The sequence below is a fragment of the Nipponia nippon genome, unplaced genomic scaffold (assembly GCF_047370975.1).
Source record: "Nipponia nippon isolate SJK-2023a ecotype South Korea unplaced genomic scaffold, ASM4737097v1 scaffold_2, whole genome shotgun sequence".
Taxonomy (NCBI): domain Eukaryota; kingdom Metazoa; phylum Chordata; class Aves; order Pelecaniformes; family Threskiornithidae; genus Nipponia; species Nipponia nippon.
The window spans coordinates 31,496,510-31,511,456 of record NW_028262336.1 but is presented as its reverse complement, the minus strand read 5'-3'; positions in this window follow the sequence as shown (position 1 = coordinate 31,511,456).

The window sequence follows — 14,947 nt, the reverse complement described above, 5'->3', positions numbered from 1 at the left end:
ATGCTCCGTGGTAAGTGGGAGCAGATCCAAGGGTTTCATGCCAGGCCCTTGTTTAACCATGATTCTTTCTCTCTGTGCGATTAGCTCCATAACCACAGCATTTAAATGTTCCCTTTAAGACGAGTGAAATCCCCTGGTATAAAGGCAAGAAATGGTCTCTCCAGTTTGGAAATGCTATACGCCATGTCTACATCATGTCAGATTACACTGTGCCATGTCACACCACCCACTGCACTGGGGAGCAGGCTGTAGCCAGACAAAGGTATGTACCTCCTGGCTGCGTCTCTCCAGGGCCCTGTGTGCTGAAGGCAAGGGTTAAGCAAGTGCACGAGCTGCACTTGATATGTGGGACTGAGGAACTGGAAAGAAACAAAGATGCAGTCCTGGGAATCTGGTGGAGCAGAAGACAGGGCTACTCTGCTATTCCATGGCAACACAGGACTGAATTTCACACTGATGTTGAATAATGCAAGCAACATGACAAGAAATGAATCCTAGTTAGCAGGCCTGAGTATCAGCTTGGTCCCATGTACCTTCTTGCCCTCCATGGGAGCAGATAGAAATGGTGCTATGTTTCAGTGGCACCTTAGACCAAGAAGATCATGCAAACACCATGCCCTGCCTGATACACTAACTATTCAGGCTGACACCAGAGAGACTGGAAAGACAGTGGTGCTTCTTCAGGTACCTCCCCACGAAAGTTATTCACAGTTCTCGGTAATTCACAAGTTTCCAGCTTAAGTCTTGGAAAGGAAGAGACGCTAATCTTGCATCAGGCTTTCAATTTGAAGTCATGTCTGGCTTTTTCAAAAAACAGGGCCTTTATTTCATCATTTAGAGTATTCTGCTCTTTAGAGCATAATAGCTAAAATTCCTGAGAATGGCATTTGCTGAGATTTTTCTGTAATCTTTTAATGCTTTCCAATACCCAGAGTACAATTAACATTATGCCTAATGGATATTGGATATCTGTAGTATCATCCCCCTCCCTCACCTACACTACAGATGCAGTACTTCCACATAACCTCCTCTGGGATGCTCATTTGAATGGCGTTTTTAATTGCATTGCCTTGTACTGGGAGAGGGGTGGTATGTCATTACACATATGAGCCGTGCTGCCTATGCTCATGTCAAGACCATAATGACTGTCAAATTGACTTTTAGCTGCAGGTTTTTTGATACTTCCTCTTCCTCTTTGAGCATGATCCATAGCTCATCCCTGACTCTTCCTGATGCTTCTACAATAACTAACAGTTTTCCACAAAGCAGCATTTCAGATGTGAAAGATCAGAGAAATTACACCTACCACATATATCCCTCATCTAAAAAGAAACCTCTGTCAAATAAAGATTTTAGGATACCACATACCTTTTGGTTTACTCAGAGTGCATTTTAGTCTGTTTTCCTCTGTCTTCCAAATTAGTTTTCAAAGATTCACAGAAGCGCTGAGTGCTGATCAGAAGGGACCTCTGGAGATCACCCAGTCCAAACCCTGCTTTTGGGGTTTGACTTACTCCGAGGACTGAGACCCCACAGCCTCGCTGGGCACCCTCACAGTAACATTTTTGGTTTGTTTCGTCTAAATGGAATTTTATATATTTCAGCTTGTGCCCATTGTCTCTTGTCCTGTCACTGGGTCTTCTTTACTCCCCCCATCAGGTATTTATACACATTGATAAGATCCCTCTGAGTCTTCTCTACTTGAGACTGAACAGTCCCAGCTCCCTCAGCCTCCCCTTGTATGTCAGATGCTCCAAGACCTTAACCATTTTAGTGGCCCTTTGTTGGACTCACTACAGTACGTCTATGTCTTTCTTGCTTTCCGCAAGAAGTTGTCATGACACTCATGCTCTTCAGCTCAGGGTGGTGGGTGTTTAAGTTAGTAAGGAAGCTTAAGACTATGGGTTCCCAGGTCATGTTCCTTCACCAAGAAAAGTCCTGTTCCCATAAACCTCTTGGAAGAGATAAATGGTTCCTCAAAGCTGAGTCTTTGGACTACACGTAGATCTTCGTCATCCCCTGATGCCATTGTGTCCTTATTTTAGAGAGAATTTACACAACTTCTGTATCTTAAATATATTCCTCAAGGCTCTGTCCCTCTCAGTGTACCCACCAACTGCACTAGAAAAGTGCTAATGCATCTGCACAGTGGAGCCAATGGAAAAGACATGTAAAACTTTTCTTCATGGAAAAGACATGTAAAACTTGACCCTAAAACTGGAATATCAAAAGGAGCAGGCCTGAAATCAATAGCGTTAATGCAAAATTAGGAAGTGGATAGGGAGAAATTTAACAGGATAACAAATGCCACTTGATCTAGCAGAACTTATCCCAGCTGGCAGATGGACAGGGATTTTACAACACTGGATGACGCTGAAACAGCAATTAACAATTAGTATGGAGAGTCTGGTATTTATCTAGAGTACATCTTATCTAGAGTACTCATATACTTGAAATTTTGGAACAAATTCTATGCTCTTGAGAAACCGATTGGATTAAAACCCAAAAGAAAGGACATTTAGCTGTTTGGAATAATACAATACAATTCTTCTGGAAGACTGTGTGGAGGAAATTAATGGTACAAAATTCTGGTAATTCTTCCGTCATGAGACTTCTCTATGCCAGGTACATCCCTGAGGTTGTGCTATTCAAAAACATGTACCATCTATGCTGGAAATGTGAACATGATTGAACAGAAAGGAGTCTGAAACACAGATAATTTTGAATGTTGTTTTCCAACTAATGCAATGTATTCCATCAAAGCACAATGCCATGAAACAGGTTTCAGCACTCCTGGTTTTTCTAGGTAACATGCTCAAAGCTCACGTGGTCTTAAGAATCAAACATGCCTGGAAACATTTTTAGTCCCAGCTGATGTCTTCTTGGTTGTCTGCTGGTTTCATGTCCTTTTGTGTTAGTTTTTCTCACCCCTCTCCCCACCTCTTTCTATGTGGCAGAAGAAGATCATCCTACACTCCCTCTACCAGATTGTCCATCATTTTCTAGTCACTGAACAAATTGTCTGGATCTGAGACAAAAATGAAGTTAAAAACCTGGTGACACAGGTGGGATAGAAATATGATTTGTTGACATCCAAAGGCAGTGTCCTGCCTGTCAGAAAAGGGAGTACATCACAAAAGTCTTATGTTTTCTTCTTCCTGGTTAGAGCATTCAGTTTTCAATCCCAAACCCACCATTTCTGCACTATTCTTTAGGAATTTTTGGTGTGGCTTTTTTTCTTTGCTAGAAGATGCAACAAGATATACAGAAAGATCAAGTCCATGACAAATGAGCATGAGGACAAGTAACAGAAAATTGGCTAGAAAAAGGAGAGAGACCTTTCTGATTTGACCTTAGCATAAATAGATCAATAGTGATTTTTCTTCCATTTCATCACTTGTGTCTTTCATAAACAATTGTGTTTTCTGTTCTGGATGATCACTTTTGCCTTTTGTTCTAAGAGTGTTTCCAGTGTAACTAGATCACAATGTAGTCACAGGTGCAGAAAATCTATGGTATGGAGGATGCTTTTGTACATATACTGCCTCATGTGCCCAGCCCCATAGAAGCTGATTGGACCAGGCTGAGAAATGGTATTGGGGTCAAGAGGGAAAAAATGGAATCTTTCAGTGGCCCCACTAATAACAAAAGGTCTGGGGCATGCAGGTAGGTACTGGGGAGCAAGCTCATAACCTTTACCATTTGCCCTACCCGCACTGGAAGGGTTGGTACAGGTGTTTATCACTAGCCACAGGGGCTGGAAATCGCTCACGTGAGTATTACGCCAACACAGACACCGTGCAGAATTCTTCTTTATTTTTCTCCACGCTGATACAACTTCTAGAGATTTTAGTGGTTGCTATAAAAAGCACATTAAAACTGTCTTACTGTTGCCTATTTGACTCAGTCTGCTCCTTCCACTAGGCTGTATACAGCTTCCAACCTTTTCCATTTCCTTCATTTCTCATTAGTCTTGTGCTAAGTCCTCATTCTAACACACTGAGTCAGTGATCTAACGCTGGAAGCTCGATTTCCAGAAACCGACTTACCAAATTACCAATTTAATACTGACTGTGGTCTGTTAAGTTTAGGAAAACCTTATCCACGAAACTGATAGAAAATCTGAGTATTTTCTCTGAGTAAAATCTTTGTCCAGCTGTAATATGTACCGCAGACCAAACTTAGTCTGACCTCAGGGTATAACTTTGTTTTGTGGCAGTTTTCAAGATTTCAACATGTATTTTGAGTTCATACTGGAATGCAAATAAAATTTTTGGAACATGTTTATAAAAACAGAATGTGTCAAAATATCCCTTCTGGGCCAAGGCTTTAGACTTTCCACTGTGCACACCTACTTATTAGTCCATGTAATTCTGCAAAATGGAAGTCTCTGCGTTTGAGTCAGAGCGATTTTTCATTGCAGATAACTTCAAAAGAGACAAGGCCAAGTCTTAAATGCCTTTACCCCAATACAGCAACAAGTCTTTAGGCTAGAAGAGAGCACTGCTCTTTCTGTCCCTCTTTTTCACCTTTCCTATGAAAATGCCATCGGAGCTAGCAGTACCTCTCTGGGGAGGTTTCTGCATTCCACAATATTTCCTATTCATCTCTGGCTGACCTTTGGTGAAATTTGAGCTGCCTCTGCTTACCGCTGCTTTCTTTGGACTACCTCTACAGGTGATACGGAGAGAAATTTGTCACGGCTGGTGGATGAGGAGAGGACAAGAGTCTCTGTCATCCTCACCACCCAACTGAAAGCAGTGTGGCATCGCTTGGGCCTTGGTAAGGAGACTGTACCATAGGTTGTATTAAAACCTATGTTGGCTTTAGACCCCTTTATTTGCCCATTTTCATAGAGTCTGGCTCCCTGCCTGGTTAACTTATGCTGCCTTCAAGAAGGATTGCGTTTGTAGGCCTCTGCATGGGTTTAACTCGGTTTAAAATCACACTTTCAGTTAACTGGGTGCAACTGTCTTGTGTAGACAAGCCCTTGGAGGCACTTTGTCAGGCACCTTGCCACTAATCCACCTACCAAGGTAATGAATCTTGCCCCAAGGGGAGTAACAGATTCCTGCCAGTTAATATTCAGATCTGTCAGAGCAGAGATACCATAACACTGCCCTCACTGAAATCATTATCCAGTCTCCAGGTACATTATGCAGACTAAGTGATTGTAAAGTAGCTTTTTGGCTCATTATAGTCTAAACTGGGCCCTGCAGAAAGGAAACATCTATTTGGTTGGGTTCAGGGCACCTTTACAGTTATAGATTTCAGAGAAGAAGTTTTCCTCTGTGTTTGTACTTCTGTCTTTGAAAGCAGGTCCAAATGATTGCTAATACCCTTTACAAATAATTTCTGGCCTTTGGACACGACTCTCCACTTCTACTTTATACACACGTGTAGATACATTAGGCTGCGAAGAGCACTGCTGCCCGTGGGGAGCAGCGGGGTCCTCGCCAGCTGGGAGCCCAAGGGAACACCTGCAAGCCCCAGTGGCGGGGCTCCCCGGAGAAAAATGCTCACTCAGCCCCACGCTGCCGTACAGTCGATACAGCGTATACGTATGCCTTGCCTTCAGAGTACTTAACATTTCAGAAGCGAGCTTGTAGCAATTAGTGCTTGTTGTGTGATGGAGACTGCTGTGTTGACTGAGCCAATTAAGAGATCAATTAGTGCAGTACAGAGTGCTTAGAGAGGTAGTCTTGGGTGACATCGGTCAGGTACTCAGTCCATACTCCATACTGAACTCCGATCACTAAAGTGCCTTTAATGACTTTGTATTTAAAGGAGAACCAAAACACTTTTCCCTACTGTCTGGTTTTGAAGGTAAAATTAGGTTTGCACTATTGTAGCCCCCAAATATTTTTTTTTTACAGCAGTATGTTAGTAAGTAGGGATTTTCATGAATTGGAAACACTACAAGCAAACTCCAAAGCCTGTGTTTCTTTTTCTTGTTGTGTCTGAAATTTTGAATAAAATCAAAGATTATATGCTCTAAAGGTCCAGTCTAACTTCTAATGAAGTCTGTAACAGGCCAAACGTATCACTGTTTTCCTCACAGAAAAGCAAAATGAATCCAAGTCTTTATCTTTTCAAGATGGACTGAGGCTTAAGGTTTTTATTAGGTAATTATTGTTTGCCTTATTCAGCACTGTCAGAAGTTTATGGATGAAAATACCAATGGGACGTAGCTCCACCAGCCTTGCTTGGTTCCCTAGCCAGGCTGCCGGGGAACCTGGGCTTCTGAGCCCTGCGATCCCTGGGCTGACTCACCATAGCAGGGTTTCAGGCATGTCAGATGACACTGCTAGGAACTTTGGTTTCTGGAAGTGGAGGCCAGCAGAGGTGAAACTAATAAGAAAGTCTCAGGAAATGATATATTTCAGAAACACCATGCATGTTTCCTTTTAGAAACAGTGTTTGGGGATTTCTGGGTCATGAGAAGGTCTTGAAAAAATTGATGTAGGTCCTGACCAAACAAAACCACATTAAAAAAAAAGAAGAAAAAGAAGAAAAAGTATTATTAACCCTAAATCCTGCATTTCAGCCAGTTCTAGTGTTGTTCTGCTTTGAAATCTATTTATATCCATACAGAAAATTTCAAAAATCAAGTAAATAAGTGGTCTGCAGTTCAGCATTGTCTTCATTTCACACATCACAATACCAAAGAGTCAAATAAAATGTTTTTTTTAAAAGAATTTTGTTCTCTTAACATTGAAGAGCTATAAGAATAACATGGAAGATTCTATTTCTCTTCGGTTTTAAAACTGTCAGGAACTGCAAGCTTGATATTTTTCCTTGCCCAGCTTAGAAACAGCAGAAAGCCAGCTTGTTTTGCATATACTAATCTTTCATAATCTCAGGAAGACTTAAATTAAGATTTTAATGGATTAATTGTTTCTTAACCTATCACTTACTCATTGCTGCATTAATTACAGCAGTCTTACTGTATTCACAGAAAAGTGCCCTCTTTTTGCTTTCCTGGAACTGCCTTTCTGGGCATGTCTGATGAGGAAAGAGGACACAAAAGAGAATGTGGGGGCATGCTTTACCCCAGCAGCATTTTTTAAAATATGTTTTTTAACGGTCTTATGAGACCAGAAACAACAACAAAGAATCAAGGTTTAGACAACATCATAGCCCTCCCTGTATCCTAAAACAAAACTGTGGAAAAATAATATATTTAAATATTAATAATAATGAGTATAAGTGATTAATGAGAAGGGAGAAATAATGCATGATTTTCTCTCTCTTCCCCCACATAAGACAAACAAACTAAAGGAATATTTGAATATTATTTCTGGAGGTGCTACATTTAGCACACAGTTTAGTTCCAAGGCTTTTATAGACTTCAGTGACAGATCTGTTCTGAATGAAGAAAACTAAGGATAAAATCAGTCTCTCTTATTGAGGTCTCAGAGTTATCCATAATGACATACAATAAGATGTTAACTCTTCTCCAGGCCCTGGTGACAGTACTTATGGGATGGGAGGAACTGTCTAGGCCACGTGGACCAGGTTCACAGTCTGTTACTGCTACTTGTTTAGCGTGTGATTTTGAAAAATTCTTCGACTGGGACTCACATCGCCAAATTTAAACATCTAGGTTGAATCTTTTCTCCCTTGACTCCCTTTATAGCCACCAGAGGGTTTGCCCATGCTGCTAAAAATAAGGGGTACAAATCTGGAGCTTTGGACTGCTGACCATTTCACATCTCTTAAATTCAGATAAATTTCTTAAGTTTCTTAAAGCTCACTTCCTTGCCCCATTTTGGATAGCTCCAACTAGCCATTTGAAAGGCAGATTGGTTACTGAGGGGGTCAGCCGTAAGCAGTGCGGATAGCAAGCAGCCTGATCCACCTGGCTGTGGGGCAAGGACTGGTCCCTGACTCTTTTATTTGGGAGTACAGGCAGAACCAGAGAGAACTAGAAAGAGATGCATTTCTGGAGTGTGTTTCCATTTACCCTACAGTAGCTGTTTACACAGGTTGGATGAATCACACCCCTTGCATCTCGGTTTCTACAAAATAGGCAATGACATAAAAAGTACACAACCACGCTGGTGAAGAACAGTGAGTGCTCTGGGTGCCATATGCACCACCTGAGGAGAAGGAAACCAGCAAAACCTAAAAGATGGAGGCACAGAAAAAAATTCAGATCAACCCACAGAGCAACTACAAGGCAGTCCTTTTTTGGCCAATATTTAAGAGGTAAATCTGCATAACCCTGTTTTGTGGGTCGCCAGACTTGAGGAGCAGGTTTGGAGCAGGCAGCCTGGAGGGGCTGCGTCCTGGGGCTGGGCTGGGAAGAGCAGGCTCAGGTTAAGAGGAGTGAGCAGTGGGGCTAGACCTCATGGTGTGGAAGCAGGGTCCCAGAAGCTACAATAGCATTTCCTACGCAAAGGTACCAAACCGCCTCCCTCTATACTAGGCATTTACATGTGGTGCTGTAGGGAGTATTTCACAGTATATCACAGGCTGGTTCAGTAAAGAAAATAATGTCCACAGCCTTTCATGTCACATGAATTTTAAGATTACAGCTCCTGGCTTTGAAAACACGTTTGGCTTACCATGAAAGTGGACTGTAGAAAAACAAAACAACCATTCCATGACACACAGTCACTGACTTTTTTTTCTCAAGAATCAAGGAACAGCCAGGCGTGGTTACAGAAGGCATTTCTTATTGAATCTGGCCAAAGGATGTTGTAATATTTACACTGGTACATGGTTGCTGGCCTAAAAACTATTGTGTAAGGAGTCAGAATGGGAATACAGATTCAAATGTAACACCAAATAAATAAAGTTTCATTAATGCATGGCGTCGTGAGAAGAACATTGGCTGGGGGCTCAAACAGCCGACGTCTCTGCGGTCCTTTCAGTGGACATCAAAGTACACTCGTGGGTCCCAACCCACCTGCCGCCCGCCATGTTTTCACCTCAGTGCCCTGGTGCTGGGGGCAGGCCCGGGCTGAGCTCCAGGCAGCGTCCCCTGGGCCCAGGCCGCACCGCAGCACCCTCCCGCCCCTCCACCCTGGGTGACAAGGGCCGTGGAAGCGGGCACGGGGGCGGAACGGCGGCCCCGCTCCCCACGGGGCTGCACCGCCCGCCGCAGATGCCGCCGCCCCGGGGATGTCGAGGTCTCCCGGCCTCCCGGCCTCCCGGCAGGCCTCGCCCCGCCAGCGCCGGCGGGAGGCGGGCGCTCTTCGGGGCCGGGGCCGATAGATGGCAGGCACAGCTCAGGCCTGCCGCGAACGGCAGCCTGCGGCCCGCAGCCGGGCAGGCGGCAGAGCCGGGCAAAGCGCCGGTAGCGGCTCGTTGATCTCAGGCCCTCCCCAAAATACAGGCTTTCTTCAGGGGCTCCGGTGGCTCCCGCGTGTTTTCAGTGGCTCAGACTGGAAGTCAGCACAGGCATGAAGCTTTTGAACAGCAGGTTTAGCGGGCCCAAGAGCGGAGGATAGTCTTTTCGTTTGTTCGTTTGAAGGGGTCAGCCTGTACTATTTTAAAAACACAAAGTCAAACTGGGTAAAACATCTCCTGCTTGGGCCAGCAAGTTATTTCAGTCAGACTTCAGCAGTCACCGAGCGCCTCTCAAACTTTAGGCTGCTGAGGGTTCGCTGTCTGTGGTGGCGACTGTAGCAGCATTTCATCCCAGTTAGCACCTGCGCTCGCCTTTGCGTTTCACTCGTCTCAAGCCCCTTTCCTGACCGTTCCCAAGTAGCTGGAATATAAATGGGGCAACACAGAAAGAGGGGATTGTCGTGATTCCCACCCTATATTTCATCCTGACTCTCTTGATTTTTCTTGCCACTCACCACGACAGGCACGTGGCTTTTTTCCCCCCGCTAGCTTTCATGGTAGATAATTTTAAAGACCTAGAAGCCCACCTCAAAACACATAAATGAAAAGCCAATGGAAACTGATGTATACTTCATATTTTCATTTTAAAAACTCCCCACTTTTAAGCAAAATTCATGATTCTTAAGGCATACAAAATTTGTTGACTGTTCCCCCGTCCTTGTTTCACAGATCTTGCCTGTGAACACCGTATGAAGACAGGACTGAGCAAGCGTCTTGACCACAACATTAGCGCACTTTTAGGCAGGGCAAAACAAAGGTTGAAGTGGAAATCGGGAGAAAACCCACATGGTTTTCAGCCAATTAAAGCACAAAGAAAAGTTTGTTTTCTAAGTAAAGCTTTCCCATACATTGAAAAAAAAAGGGGGAAAGTAATTTTAGCTTTTTAAAGTGCCTTCTTAAGAATGTTCTGCATTGTACTCAATAAGAAACTGAATTAAATGTTTTCCCAAGCATGTGGCACGCGAAATCCTTATTTTAACTTCAATCTGTTTAGTGTTTCTGCTGAAATTCGTTTCAGTCCAGCCTGCCGTTTCCTCAGCACTCTAAATACCTCACAGAGCACTGTGCATGCTGGCGTGCATAGGGGGAAGGTACACATATACATGCATACAGCATACCGGGGGGGGGGTTGTGTGCATTGGCACATGTAGGTGTGTGTTGGGGGGGAGATGGCCGGGAAGCGGAGAGTTTTATATAATCATTGCCATGATATGTGGTCCCTGATTATAGTATCTAACTGTAGTACCTGGCTTCACAGAAAAGGTGGGAATTGTTATCATCCCTCTACTGCAGAGATGGGAGCACGGAAAAGTAAGCTAACAGCTGAAGGTCACCCAGAGAGCCTGCAAACGTGGAGAGGCAGAGAACTGGTTTCCTGATTCCCTGAGTCACAGGACAGTGTCCACTTTCTACCAGAGCCTGAAGATGCTAAGTCTGAACAAAGCCCAGATGTATCAAGTCTATAGTTTTTACAGTGCATAAAAACATCCCCAAAATAGGTTGAAAAACACATGTTGTGCAATTATTGGCACTTCCCTCCGCAGACGAAAGAGTGCAGAAGCATATGAAAAGACCAGTATGATGGAGAGCCCCTTGGGTGTTTGGCATGAGGACTAGGGCTCGTGGGCAGTCAGCAAGAATTACTTGAGGTCAAAAAGAGGAACTCATGAGTGGTTTGAGCTGGGGATTTGGATGACTTCACCGCTCGCTTATTGTTTGCATTGAAAGCATACGCAACCTAGCAACTATCACTTAACGTGAAAAAAAATATTGTTTGGGTTTACATGGATGTATGTGAATTGAAAATATAAGTGAATGTGTCTGAATTCAGAATATGTGTAATTCACATGCAAAACGCAGTTGCATCCATTCCCAACATTAGAAAAGTTCAACTTTCAAAGAATGTGAATTACCAAAACCTCTTTTTCTACATTTCCAAATATTAGAGATGATCTTGAATTGGAAAAGAAATTAATGTGTGCCCCACGTAGGGGCAAATCTGGACCGAGGTTTTGCAAATCACTTCAGGTTTTATAAAAAGCTAGTGGAAATGCTAGTCCTCACCTCTGAGCTGTTCAAAATCTAATGCAAATGCTTGCATTTGCAAGGCTTTCTTCAACTACAAATGCGTCTGAGGGATAATCTCCTGTTAGGTGCAAATCTCTCACCACCACTGCTTGGGAAACTAAATATCACTTAGTCTTATGTAATTCAAAACATGTTTCGTCAAGCAGGTGAACACAGTGCTGAGAGTTCAGCAGCAGTTTACCTTTTGGGGGGGAGGAACGATTCATTATGTCTTGCAGTCCCGGAGATAGGCCCTGCTGAAAGATGTCTCCAATTATGTCTAAGCATTACTCCGAGACAAGCCAAAAGGTTTGAAGGTATAGCTAAGGTTGCGACAAGCCAAACATTTGTCTTAGCCCCGTGAGGCAAAAACATTGTCAGATCCTTGGATCTGAGTGTGCAGCATGAAAACATGAACAGTACATAATGTGGCACACACGTGTGCATCCGCACGCACACGCACACGTATGTGCATGCACCTCAGGTCGCTGTGACCGCCAGGAAGTGATGCCAGACAGTTTTCAGTGCTTTGGCTCTGTCCCGACTCTCACTCATTCATGGGCACAGAGCCGAGACAGAGCCAGGTTTTCAGCTGCAGCCAGACTTAATGCTTCATTACTTTGCCCACCTCTACACAGGATATAGCATTTTTAACATTAGTAGTTAGCATTATAAGCTCTCATAAATTATCCCAGGCCTGTACTGCTGAAAATATGTTCCAGTGCGTGGCCCGTCCATCCCCTGCCCCGTGAGGTGGGTGGGATACCAGCTTTGTGAACCGTGGCTGTTTTTCTTCTGCAGCCTCCGCTCGGTCACCGTTCAGAGCCTTTGAACTGGTTCCAGTAAATGTTTACCTGCTGCTAATGTAGATTTCCCATGCGATGTACTAGGATAGTGTGAAACCGGCTAGACGTGAGCAGCTCATGTTGGGCTCCAAATGAAAATCTTGAGGATGGGAGCGAGCGCTTCTCTAGCCAAAGAAGGTGCAAACTCAGTTGAAGCAAAGCCATTGCTGGGCATGCCAAAGGGTTATAAACACATTCTTTTTTAGAAGGAGAAAGGGAAGGGCAAGGAGCAGGTCTAGGGTATGCAAGTAGTTTAAAGTTACTGCCAAGCTAACACCCACGCAGATGAGGGAGAGCTACAGCATGCCAGAGGCCACCCTTCATTTCAAAGCCAATTAGTGAGTTGCAAGCTGCTATGCATCCCTGCAGGACCAGATTCCCTGCTTCAGCTGCAGCCACCAGCGCAGGATGACACAAGAGATGCTCTACCTCAGAAGCATCCCCAAGAGGTTTTATGACTCACCGCACACATCTTCGAGTTACAGCTCCTTTCTTCCTCTTGTCTTTTGTCTTCAGGATGAGAAGCTTGCCAGAAGCACCTTTCCTCTGCATTCCCTTACAGGACAAGAAGAGGGAGGCATCACCAATTTTTCCTTCAGTTGCCACGCTGATGCGCCAGTCTCACACTGTTCCTCCACTGCCCTAAGGTTTTAGCATGCACGGGGAGGCCAATGGAGTCAAATACCGAGTTGGTGAGCACTGGCAAAAATGTCATCCTCTTCAGCTGTGGTGGAGCCAGAGGGCTTTTATCTGGTTCTGAGCTTTTAACTAGGTCTAGGAAAGTTCACAGTGGCAAGAGGAAACTAAGAGAAAAACAATTTTGCCCCAGAAGCCTACAAAAGAAATGAGGGGCGTGCTAGGCGATATTGTCCCAGGCTTCAAGATGAAGAGCTGATCCTCAGACCACTCTGCTGAAGAAATTCCCAGCTTAATAATGTGGAAGGACACTCAGGGGCTACAGAGATGGTGTGAGGACACATGATTGCTTACTGAGAGCTTTTTAGTTAGTTGTGGGACAGGTCAAATACAACCCGCCATTTGGAGGAACAGGCAAAAGTATAAGCAGACTGTGAGGATAAGCAGGAACCATGGATGAAGCTATCCCACAGCAGGATGCGCAGGGCATACCTGAATGCTCAGGGGCTGTAAGAAAAGGTGCAGTGGATAACCAACCTAAAAAGGTGTGTGGGATGATCAGAAGCTACTCACATGTAGGCCCTGCCTGCCATCTGGGAGAAAGAAAAACTGTCAGGGAACTGATGGACTCTTTCCTACCCAGGCTCCAGTGAGAAGGGCTTGGTGGTTCACTGAAAGGAAAAGAAGAACAGCGCCCTCAATTTCTACTTCTCAAACTACTACTTGTACCATGGTGTTTCTGTTTTTATCCTCTAGACTGGAATGGCCCTTTGTGCTCAAAATTTTAATTAAAAGCTAGAGACAAACAACCTCCACATCAGTTACAGACATTTTTCATTCACAACAGACTTCGGTTTTCGTCATATGACCTGCTTTTATAACCAGCTCAGTTAACATTTTAATTTTAAAATGTAGTTAACACTTCGAGGAGTACTGCTCATTTTCAAATGCTGGAATGCATACATAACCTCAGGGGCTTGTGTTTGTGTTTATTTTGACCAGCACAGTTCAAAAAATACTTTGGCACACAAATTGTATCTTTTACCCTGGGGAATAGCACACAGGAAAAAAAAATGCCAGTAAGTCATACACCTGAGTGTCAGGGAAATCACTGGGAAGCCAGCAGAAGGAGCAGGGAATTGGGAGGTGATGATGGTAAAGACTAACAAGTCAGAAGTGCTGGGATTGCAGGGTGTGAAAAGCAAAGCTTTTGGAAAGGACAGCCAGCCTGCATGTGCTTGCTAGGCATGAATGCAGAGGACAGATCCGGTATTTTTCACCCCTTTGGGGCTCCTAGTCATATTTTTCGCACTGACTGTTTACTCAGGAGAGATCCCAACCTTGCACGCTTGACACTTTGCTTGGCAGCCACCACTTCAAGCACATGCTAAGGCAATGTGTTGAATAGTGGGATTACTTGTTCCTTTTGAAAAGAACAATATACAGGAGCTATAACAAGTGCCCTGGCTATCTCTGTGAGAGTTAACTATATCAGAAATGGGGGGAAAATAACCTTCTCCACATGGAATATGCTGCCTTGGAGAGACAAAAGACTTCATTAAAACCAGACTCACCAGAGCTTTCTTTAAAAATTTTATAGCCGTTCAAATGTAAAACATATTTAACAATGGCTCTTTTGCAATGTTATAAGCTTATTTATTAGTCTATGTGTGTTCATAAATCATCCTTTTATCCTCCTTTTTATTTTTCCAAATTAACACATTTTCGATAAAAGAGATTATGAGAGAGATGATGAAGTGCTAGATTCTATCTCCTGTATCTTTTGTGCTCCTAAAGAAAAATCATAAAAAAAAAAAAAAAGAATGGGGCAAACACCACAAAGCTTTGCTGATGGTAGTGATCAGAAAGGGTAATAAGGCTGCCTTGTCTGTGTTCATACTCCTTTCCTCATCCTTTTTTTGGCCAATATTCCAGCAAACAAGCTACGGTATTATGAATGCATATAGTGTGCTGTGGATGTGGTTCTCCTCGCCAAGCCTCTCTCTCGGCACAGTTGCTTGTGGAAGTATAGATATTGTAGG